Genomic DNA, 8,936 nt, shown 5'->3' with positions numbered 1-8,936 from the left:
AATACCATATACCCCAGTCCAACTCATCTCCCCATTACATTACTTTGCATCCAACATCCAACCTTCCAATTTCCCCTGCAAACGAAAATAAAAATCAAAAAACAAACAAAAAATAAACCCATGAAAAGTAAAAAAAGGAAGAAATATTGGAAAATACAATCAAACATGTGAAGGACATAAATAAAATTGTTCAAGGACTGAAAACAGAAATAGAAACAGTAAAGAAAACACAAACTGAAGGAATCCTAGAGATGGAAAACATAGGGAAGAGATGAGGAACAACAGATGCAAGCATCACCAACAGACTACAGGAGGGAGATGGAGGAGAGAATCTCAGAAGAAGATAGAATTGAAGAAATTGATATATTGGGCAAAGAAAATGATAAATCTAAAATGTTTATGATTGTTCTTTTGATTATTCTTTTGTGTGCCTCCCAGGTACAATGGATAGAAGTGAGTTTACTTTGGATTATTTATTACAACTGGCTTCAGATTATTTATTCCAAGGCACAGAAAATACAAAGGCACACATGGTATATAGTCACTTATAAGTGGCTATTAACCATAAAGTACAGGATAACCGTGCTACAATTCACAGACTCAAAAGATGCTAAGAAACAGGGAGGACTCAAGAGAGGATGCTTGATTCTCACTCAGAAGGGGGAAATAAAGTAGACATTGAAGTGTGTTGATGGAGGAAACTGGGTGGAAGAGTGAATAAGGAGGGGAACAAAGATGTGAGTAGGGTGTGGGTTGGGGTTGAGAGGGCTGGGAGAGAAGGAAAATCGGTGTTGGAGGCATCTGTGGGACAAGACAGAGACCTGGGATGAGGGAGGCTTCTGGAAGGATATGGGGGTGACCCTAGCTGAAACTCCTACCAGTGGGGGATATGGAGAGTGAAGTGGCCACCTCCTGTAGCCAGGCAAGACTACCAGTGGAGAGAGAGGCACATCAACCCACCCAAAATCATCAATTCAAAATTTGCCCTGCCTACAAGATGTGCAGGGATAACGATGGAGCAGAAATTGAGGGAATGGCCAACCAATGATTAGCCCAACTTGAGACCCAACCCATTGGAGAAAGCCAATTGTGATACTGTGCTATGCTTCCAGACAGGAGCCTAGCACACCTGTCATCTGAGAGGTTTAGTCCAGCAGTTGATGGAAACAGATGTAGAGACCCACAGCCAAAAATGGAAAGTAAGCAAAAGGGACTTTTCTTCTTATCATAAATTTAATCATTTTAATTTCCTTTCTAGATGACTTTTCATTGATACAGAAACAACTGATTTCTCATGTGTTGACTACATATGCTGCAACTTTTGTTTTCTTTGTATGATTTGATATTTTTGATCCATTAGTTTATTTATTCATTTTACATCCCAATTGAAGTCCCTCTCCCTCCTCTTCTTCCAGTCCCTCCCTTTCTCCTCAGAAAAGGGGAACCCACCCCCAACCCCATACCAACCTGCCCTGGCACATCAAGTCACATCAGGACTAAGTGCATCCTCTCCCACTGAGGCCAGAGAAGGAAGCCTAGCTAGGGGAAAGAAAAATTTTAAGAAACCAGCACCCTTCCATAATTAGTAGTTTTGGTTTTACTGCTAAGATATTTAGAGTGTTGATATATCAGATCATCTTTCTGCAGTATTATTATTATTATTATTATTATTATTATTATTATTATTATTATTTCTTTCTTGTTCAAATGATTTTTGTTTGTTTATCATGTCTACTTGCTGTGGCAACACTCGATTTCCTTTATTTGGGAATGTCTCAATTTCTCCCCTGTTTCAAAATAGTTTTTCTTGATGTCAAATTCTCCACAGACTTTGTGTTATTTGTCTAAATATGTTATTCTAATTTTTCTGGCCTCCATGATTCTGTGGCAAAATCCACTGAACATCTTTGCTTTTTTCCCCCTTATTTAGTGAAATAAGCTTCACTCTATATCTTGAGAAGGTCTAGAATTTGCCATTTTGAGTAGATTTAGAGTCAGTTTGCCATTTGACTTTGACGTTGCCCTCAGTCTGGGACTACAGGTCCCACCACCCCTCAGCTTCCATAGATCCTATTTCGGATCCCTTGTATGTAATGAATTTAGTTTTCTTACTGATTTCAAGATTCCCACTTTGCCTTTATCCTCTGATAGATGATAATGTGTTATGGGATCTACCTCTACCAGTTTAACTTACATAAGATGTTGAAATTCTTTATTTGTAAGGGAATGTCTACAGTCATATCTGGGAACTTTTAAGCCATTATTACCTTACGGAACTCTTCTGTCTCATTGTCGCCTCATCTTCCAGGATTTCACTGATGCGTACATCAGTCAACTTGTTGGTGACTCCTACATTTCTTAATCTCTGTTTTTCTTAATTCTTTGTGTTTTCCAGACTGAAAAATTCCTGTCTTCAATTTAAATTAGGCTCTTCCTTTCTCCTGTTCGAGCCTACTGTTGAACAGTTATAGTGACTTCTCCAACTCAGTTAAATATAGGTACCAGAATTTCTGTTGCAGTCATACTTTAAATTTCTCATTCTTGCTTACTTTAGATGATTTAAATGTATTAGTATATTCATCTGCCTCCAATCTCTTGCCTTGGATACCTGCAAGTTGGTAGTGCTCTGCTAGTTTTTGCAATCAGTGTTGACTTTTTTCTAGCCAGAGATCGAAGCTTCTGGCTTTTTTTTTTTTTCTCTCATATGAGCACAGGGATAGGGAAAACAGAGGTCAGTAACTAAGGCAGACCCTACGGAGGCTAGAATATTGTGAATAAAGACCACTTTATTTTCTCTGTGATTCCAGGGAGGGAACTGATAGCTGGGCTCATTGCTTCATTTAGCTATTCCAAGCAGGGGTGGAGGGTGGAGGGGGAGAGTAAGGGAACAAAGCAAGTAGACATGATGTTCGAATTCTATAATTTAGCATGCAGCATTTTAAAAATCCATTTGGCATTTACATGGTTCTCAAGAACCTTTGACTCTTTTCTTGACCCTCCTATCAAGTGATTTGTGCTAGTCTCTATGGGGGAAGAGGGACCTGAGGCTTCTTGTAAATGTTACTAAAAAATAGTGAATTGGGCCAGGTGGTGGTGGCACACGCCTTTAATCCTAGCACTTGGGAGGCAGAGGCAGGTGGATTTCTGAGTTCAAGCCAGCCTGGTCTACAGAGTGAGTTCCAGGACAGCCAGGGCTATACAGAGAACCCTGTCTCAAAAAACAAAAACAAAACAAAACAAAACAAAAAAAGTGAATTGTGCAAGGTTATACTGAAGTTTATAAAGAAGACAGAGGAGATTTGATTCTATTTCTTTTCCTGATATTGGGATTTAAAATACAATTTTTGTGTTTTAGAGTTATCTTAGATTTAGTAGGAAATTGCAAAGATGGTACACAGTTTTCATATCTGCCAATTCCTTCCTTCCTCCTGCATAGCCTCTTAGATCAGTCTGCATGTTTGTTATACTTAATGAACTATTATTGACACATAATCATAGCTAGAGTCTATACTTTGTTCAGATTTCCTTATTTTTATCTAATACGTTTTTATTACTAGGATCAAACCCACGATGCAGTATTCCACTTTATTATTGTTTTCTTCAGCTCTTCACGATTGACAGTTTCCACTGGCTTTCCCTCTTTTGATGCTGTCAATGGCATCGACAGAAAAGTGCCGCTTTAGCCCAGGATACTGTGGCATATTGTAAAGAGCGTACTCTTATTTTGGAATTACAAGATGTAATTGTATGTCTTGCCACATTTATTTCTCTAAGAGGCTCTGCTAGCGGAGGATGACTAGTTCAAGCCCAGCCTGGGTTCCATAGTGAAAACCCCCATTCAAAAACAAATCTTTCAAATTACAAAAGATTCTGCTATGTTGTATTTGAGCTAGTGACAACCCATTTGGAAGGGTGTCTGAATACAAGCAGGTTTAATAGAGCAAGAATTAGAGGAAGATGGGAAGGCTCATAATCTTTTTGTCTTCTGAATAATAATAGTTCACGATTAGAGACAATATAAAAGCACAAAGTAAAAGCCAGATGCCAGAGGACCAAATTCCACTTTGTAGCTGCATGCTTTTGAACCTTATTGTCTTCATCTATGAAAGAAGTATAATAACCTGAGGGGTTGGATGTGAAGAAGCTTAAGCGGAAGAAAACACGTTTGAAAGATGATGAGTGTCTATGCTACTATTGTTAGTATTTTTAATTCTTGTTTAAGCCAGCTACTGTAATGTTACTGGCACGGTATGTATTCATTTGTTTTGTTTGATCTTTTCTCACTTTTTCTTTTTGTTGCTTAGCTGACCTTTATTACTTTTATTTCCCTAAGTGTAGCTTTGATATGATCTGGCAATTTTTTTTTTTCATTCTTAGTTATCACTGAGAGGTTGAAAGTCGCATCATTACTTTATACTGGAGACATGAAGGCTGAGGGGCAGAGAGAGGATTCTTCATGCAGGTTACAATTCTAGGAACCAGGGGCTTGAAATAGACTCATTTTCCCTATATTCTCATTTAGGTGGAGTCCTACTTGAGTCCCTACTAGTCTTGTTCTAGGCCATAAGCAAGTTGTTTTGTTGGATTGTGATATAGTTAAATCTTCATTAGGCAGCATTATCTAGAAGAATAGAACTAATAGACAGTATATCTATATCTATCTATATACACATATATATGTATATGTATTTATATATGTATATATGCATATATTTGTGTATGTATGTCTATGTATGTATATATGTATATGTATATATATGTGTGTGTATATGTGTGTGTGTTGTGTATGTGTGTGTTTGTGTATTTTTAGATTGGTTTACAGAATACAGGCTGGTATTCCAATACCACGGACTGGGGTTTCTTACGGGGTCCCTTGTTCCACGGCACAATGGGTTCTGGCCAGGTGTGCACGGGATTCGGCTTTGACAAATAGACCCTACACAAGAAGTGTTCTATCTGAATGTATTTCTTAAAATGACATGAGGCTTTTACAATCGTTGCAAGAGAGAAATGAAAAATCTGGCAGCTCAGTAGTCGAGGTACATCTGAGGCCACCCAAAACACACTACGTCTAAAACAGCAGCTATCTCCTCTGGACTGGTGCAGCACCCCCGGGTGCTGAGCCCGAGTATGTTCGTGCTGCATGGTCCTGGCCAGAGTCCTGGGGGGCTGCGGGTGTGCCAGCTGGGAGGGTAGAGGCTTGAATCTCAATGCTGAATGCTCGAATCTTCAATGTTGAATTCGCGAATCTCGAATGCTCAATCTCTTGAATCTCGACTGGTGCTGCACCCCCCGGGCCCACTTGGGCCGGGGGGGTGGGTGGTACGGACTGCATGAATCTTAAGTCCTAGTCCACCAAAGTTGGTTCTAATCCAAGTGCGAGTGAGTCCAAATGCTGAATGCAGACTGCCTGCTGCTGAGTGCTGAATGTTCTATGCTGTCTCTCTTTCTGTAAGCTTTTATGCCCTACCCACAATGCTGGAGGCAATTAGTTAGAAAGGCTTAACATTCTAAGGCAGGGTTTAACTAGGACGTTGGAACATTGGTGAAGGTCAGGGAGCAATGTCCGAATTTTCTTTTTCTAGCTGTTAAGAAATGATATCTTGGTGGGCCCCTAGCACACAAGTACAAGGACATATCTGGGCTACCTCTGAGTTTGGGGTGCCAGGTGACAATGCGGAGGCAGGAGACTGACTTTCCTTGAAGTTTACGCCTCAAATACCGCTGTCACACAAAGTGTGCGTGGCATTCCAACAGTGGCTAAATGAATGCAGGAGAGAGAAAAATAGTCTAGTAATCACTTAGTCTCTGAAACTGGGTGCCTCAGTCCCAAACCAGTGCTGGAAGCTCAGAGCTCCCAGGTGAACTTTTGACATTCAGTTTGTTTTAAAAGGCAAAAATACAGTGTACTATCAGGAGAAGAACAGCAACTACAGATGTATAGCAATCATCACAATGAACAGCCCAAGGAAAACTATAAATCCCTTTTCAAAAATGTGATCACAAATCCACAAGTAAATGGATAGAATTGGAAACAACCATTCTGAGTGAGGCGACCCAAACCCGGGAAGACAAATATCTCATGTTTTTTTCTCATATGGAGATGTTAGTTTTTCAGCTTTACTATATATGTTTCATTTCAAATACCCACAGAGGTTAGGAAGGTAGGAATGTGCCATGGGGAAGAAGGGAATCTTTTTAAGAAAGGGAAATTGAATATAGTGTTATAAAGGGGAAAAGGATTGGGCTGATGTCATCTGCCTTTAATCCCAGCCATAGGAAGGCAGAGGCTTGCAGATCTCTGCGAGTTTGAGGCCACTTTGGTGTGTATAGCCAGTTCTAGGACCACCAAAGATTCATAGTGAGGGTTTGTGGATCTTAAGAGGGGGTAGAAAAATGATAGGAGTCCGAGGTGGGGGAGGAATGTAAGGAGACAGAGTTTTCCAGACACAACAGGGCAGTTGCTGCCACAAACTCACAGGAATTAGGACAGCATTCACAGTACCCCAATACCTGTGAAAATAATCCCAGCAAGGAGGGAGAAAAGTAGCCATGGAGTCCCACTCCTAACTGAGGAAGTAATGACATTTGACAACTGCTGGGAGATAGAGAGCTGTTTTGCTTTGGTGATGTGAACCCTTTGTATAATGACCACACACTAGGGTAGGCCTCCCATCCAAAAGTAGTAGGCAAATACAAATGTGACTTGTTGGGTTTAAGAAGGGGATGGGGGAGAAGGAAGTGAGGTGAGTAAGGAGGTGGGGCTGGATCTGGGAGGAGTCAGTTGGTGAGGGTGCAGAATATGATCAAAGTATTTTGCATGCAATTCTCAAGGAATAAATAAAAACATTATTTAACAAAATGTGATCACTCCAGGCATGATGACCTTTAATCCCAAGAGGGATTAAACTCAGGAGGCAGGAGGGTCTACCAGTTCTGGGTACTTGGTCTCACAGTGAGTTCTGAAATAGCCAGTGTATATAGTAAGATCTCATCTCCAAAAAATTGAGGTAGAAATTTTTTTTTTTTTGTGGTGCCAGTTATCAAATCTAGGGCCTTGTACTTGCTAGGCAAATAGTCTACTTCTGAACTACATTACTAGCCAAAGGATAAGAAATTTTTCATTATATTCCCAGAAAATATAGTGTTTTCTTATCAGGTAAGCTCTTTAAAGTGATTCATTTAAGAAGAAATTGTTTTCTTTCTTCCTTCCTTCCTTCCTTCCTTCCTTCCTTCCTTCCTTCCTTTCTTTCTTTCTTCCTTGTATAATTCTTTTAAAGGTCTTGCATATTTCACGATAAAGTTCAAAATCCTCCCAAATATCAGTGCCATATACTAGATCCCTACATTTTTATGTCTTTAAACTTTTTTCATGTATATGTCTGCTGTATTTTATTTTATAAATTCTTTCTTTATAGTATCAACAAATACATTCAAACTCTACCTGGACTGATTTAAGGAAGTGCTAATATCTGAATTATTGTCCCTTAAACTCTATGAATCAATTTTTCTACAATGCAATGCTCCTTAATATATGCATTGTGAAGATATGAAAAATTTAATGTCTTGGTGTATTCTGCATAGCCTTATAGTATTTGTGCTAATGTCCTTTTCTAGAGGGTCTGGAGGCATACATGTAGACATTCTAGTCAACATTGTACTAAGTACTTATTTATTCTTTTTTTTTTTGTAGTGCTGGGAATCAAACTTACACATGCTTTTTTCTTGTAATAAGAAGGAAGATAAATTCTCTACTATATGCAGAATATGTGCATCTACAAATTTGGAATCGTTTGGAATCATCTACCACATCTGGCTCTTACAATATTCCACCTGCTCTTCCACAATTATTACTGATTCTTGGGAGTACAGAATTTGATATAACTGCACCACATAGAGGTGCGCACTCCACATTCTGATGTGAGCCTCTCTACTAATTGGCATCTCCCATCAAAAGCAGCTTCTATAATGAGGGTGGAGAGATGCAGAAATACATAGGTTCAAACGGTTTATTATTATGTCCATTTACCAGAATAATAGTATTGTGTTCTTCCTTAGGGTCTATGACCTACACACCTATTGATTTTTGGCATAGTAAATATTACTAGGCAGGGGTTCTATCTTGTAGGGTGGGCTTTAAATCTAAGCAGAAATTGTTATTTTATTCCTATAACAGTGCCACTATTTTGCCAGGTCAGCCACTATTATAGATTCACAGCTGGGCAGTATGCATAGGACCTTCCAGCACTATAAAAGGTGACCAATAACGAAACTTGAAGGCAGTACCAGCTTGAGTTCTCCATGTCCTGTGGCTCAAGTATGTGGTTTTTTTCAGCAACAGACTCTCACCATCAACATATGGATGGTAAAACCAAAAGCAGTGGTAATAGCCATTATTGTTTGGCAGGGTCAATGGGACTCCTCTGCATACTGGACTCAGAGACTGTGACAGAGAACAGAAGATGGAATACAATCAAGCCAGACAGAATCTCAGCACAAAGGAGGGACAGGAGCACAAAAGAGGGGCAGGCTCATAATGTTCCACCTGCTAGATCAAGGGCCACTGGGGACTGATGGCTGCTGGGTGAGAGTCACTTTCTTCAGGGATGTAGCTCCTGAGAGGATACCCATTCTCTAGTAGGTGACCTCATGTACACATTAAATGGATTAAAAAAATTCACCTGAAGTTGGGAGGGGAAAGTTATGGTGGGTGGAGAGGAGGGGATTGAAGGAGTGAAAGGGATGAATTTGATCAAAACACAGTACATGAATGTATGGAATTCTCAAATAAAGGATTAGAATAGAACCTTTATTCATGGCTGACCATGTGGGATCCATAACCGACTGTTCATATTTCCATTTCTTGTTCTTACTAGCATTGCTTTTATCCACGTCTGTGATAGGAGCCTTTGTATCACAGCTGCTCTGTAAATCAA

This window comes from Mastomys coucha, chromosome X (assembly GCF_008632895.1).
Source record: "Mastomys coucha isolate ucsf_1 chromosome X, UCSF_Mcou_1, whole genome shotgun sequence".
NCBI lineage: Eukaryota > Metazoa > Chordata > Mammalia > Rodentia > Muridae > Mastomys > Mastomys coucha.
Note: the sequence above shows the minus strand (reverse complement) of the source record.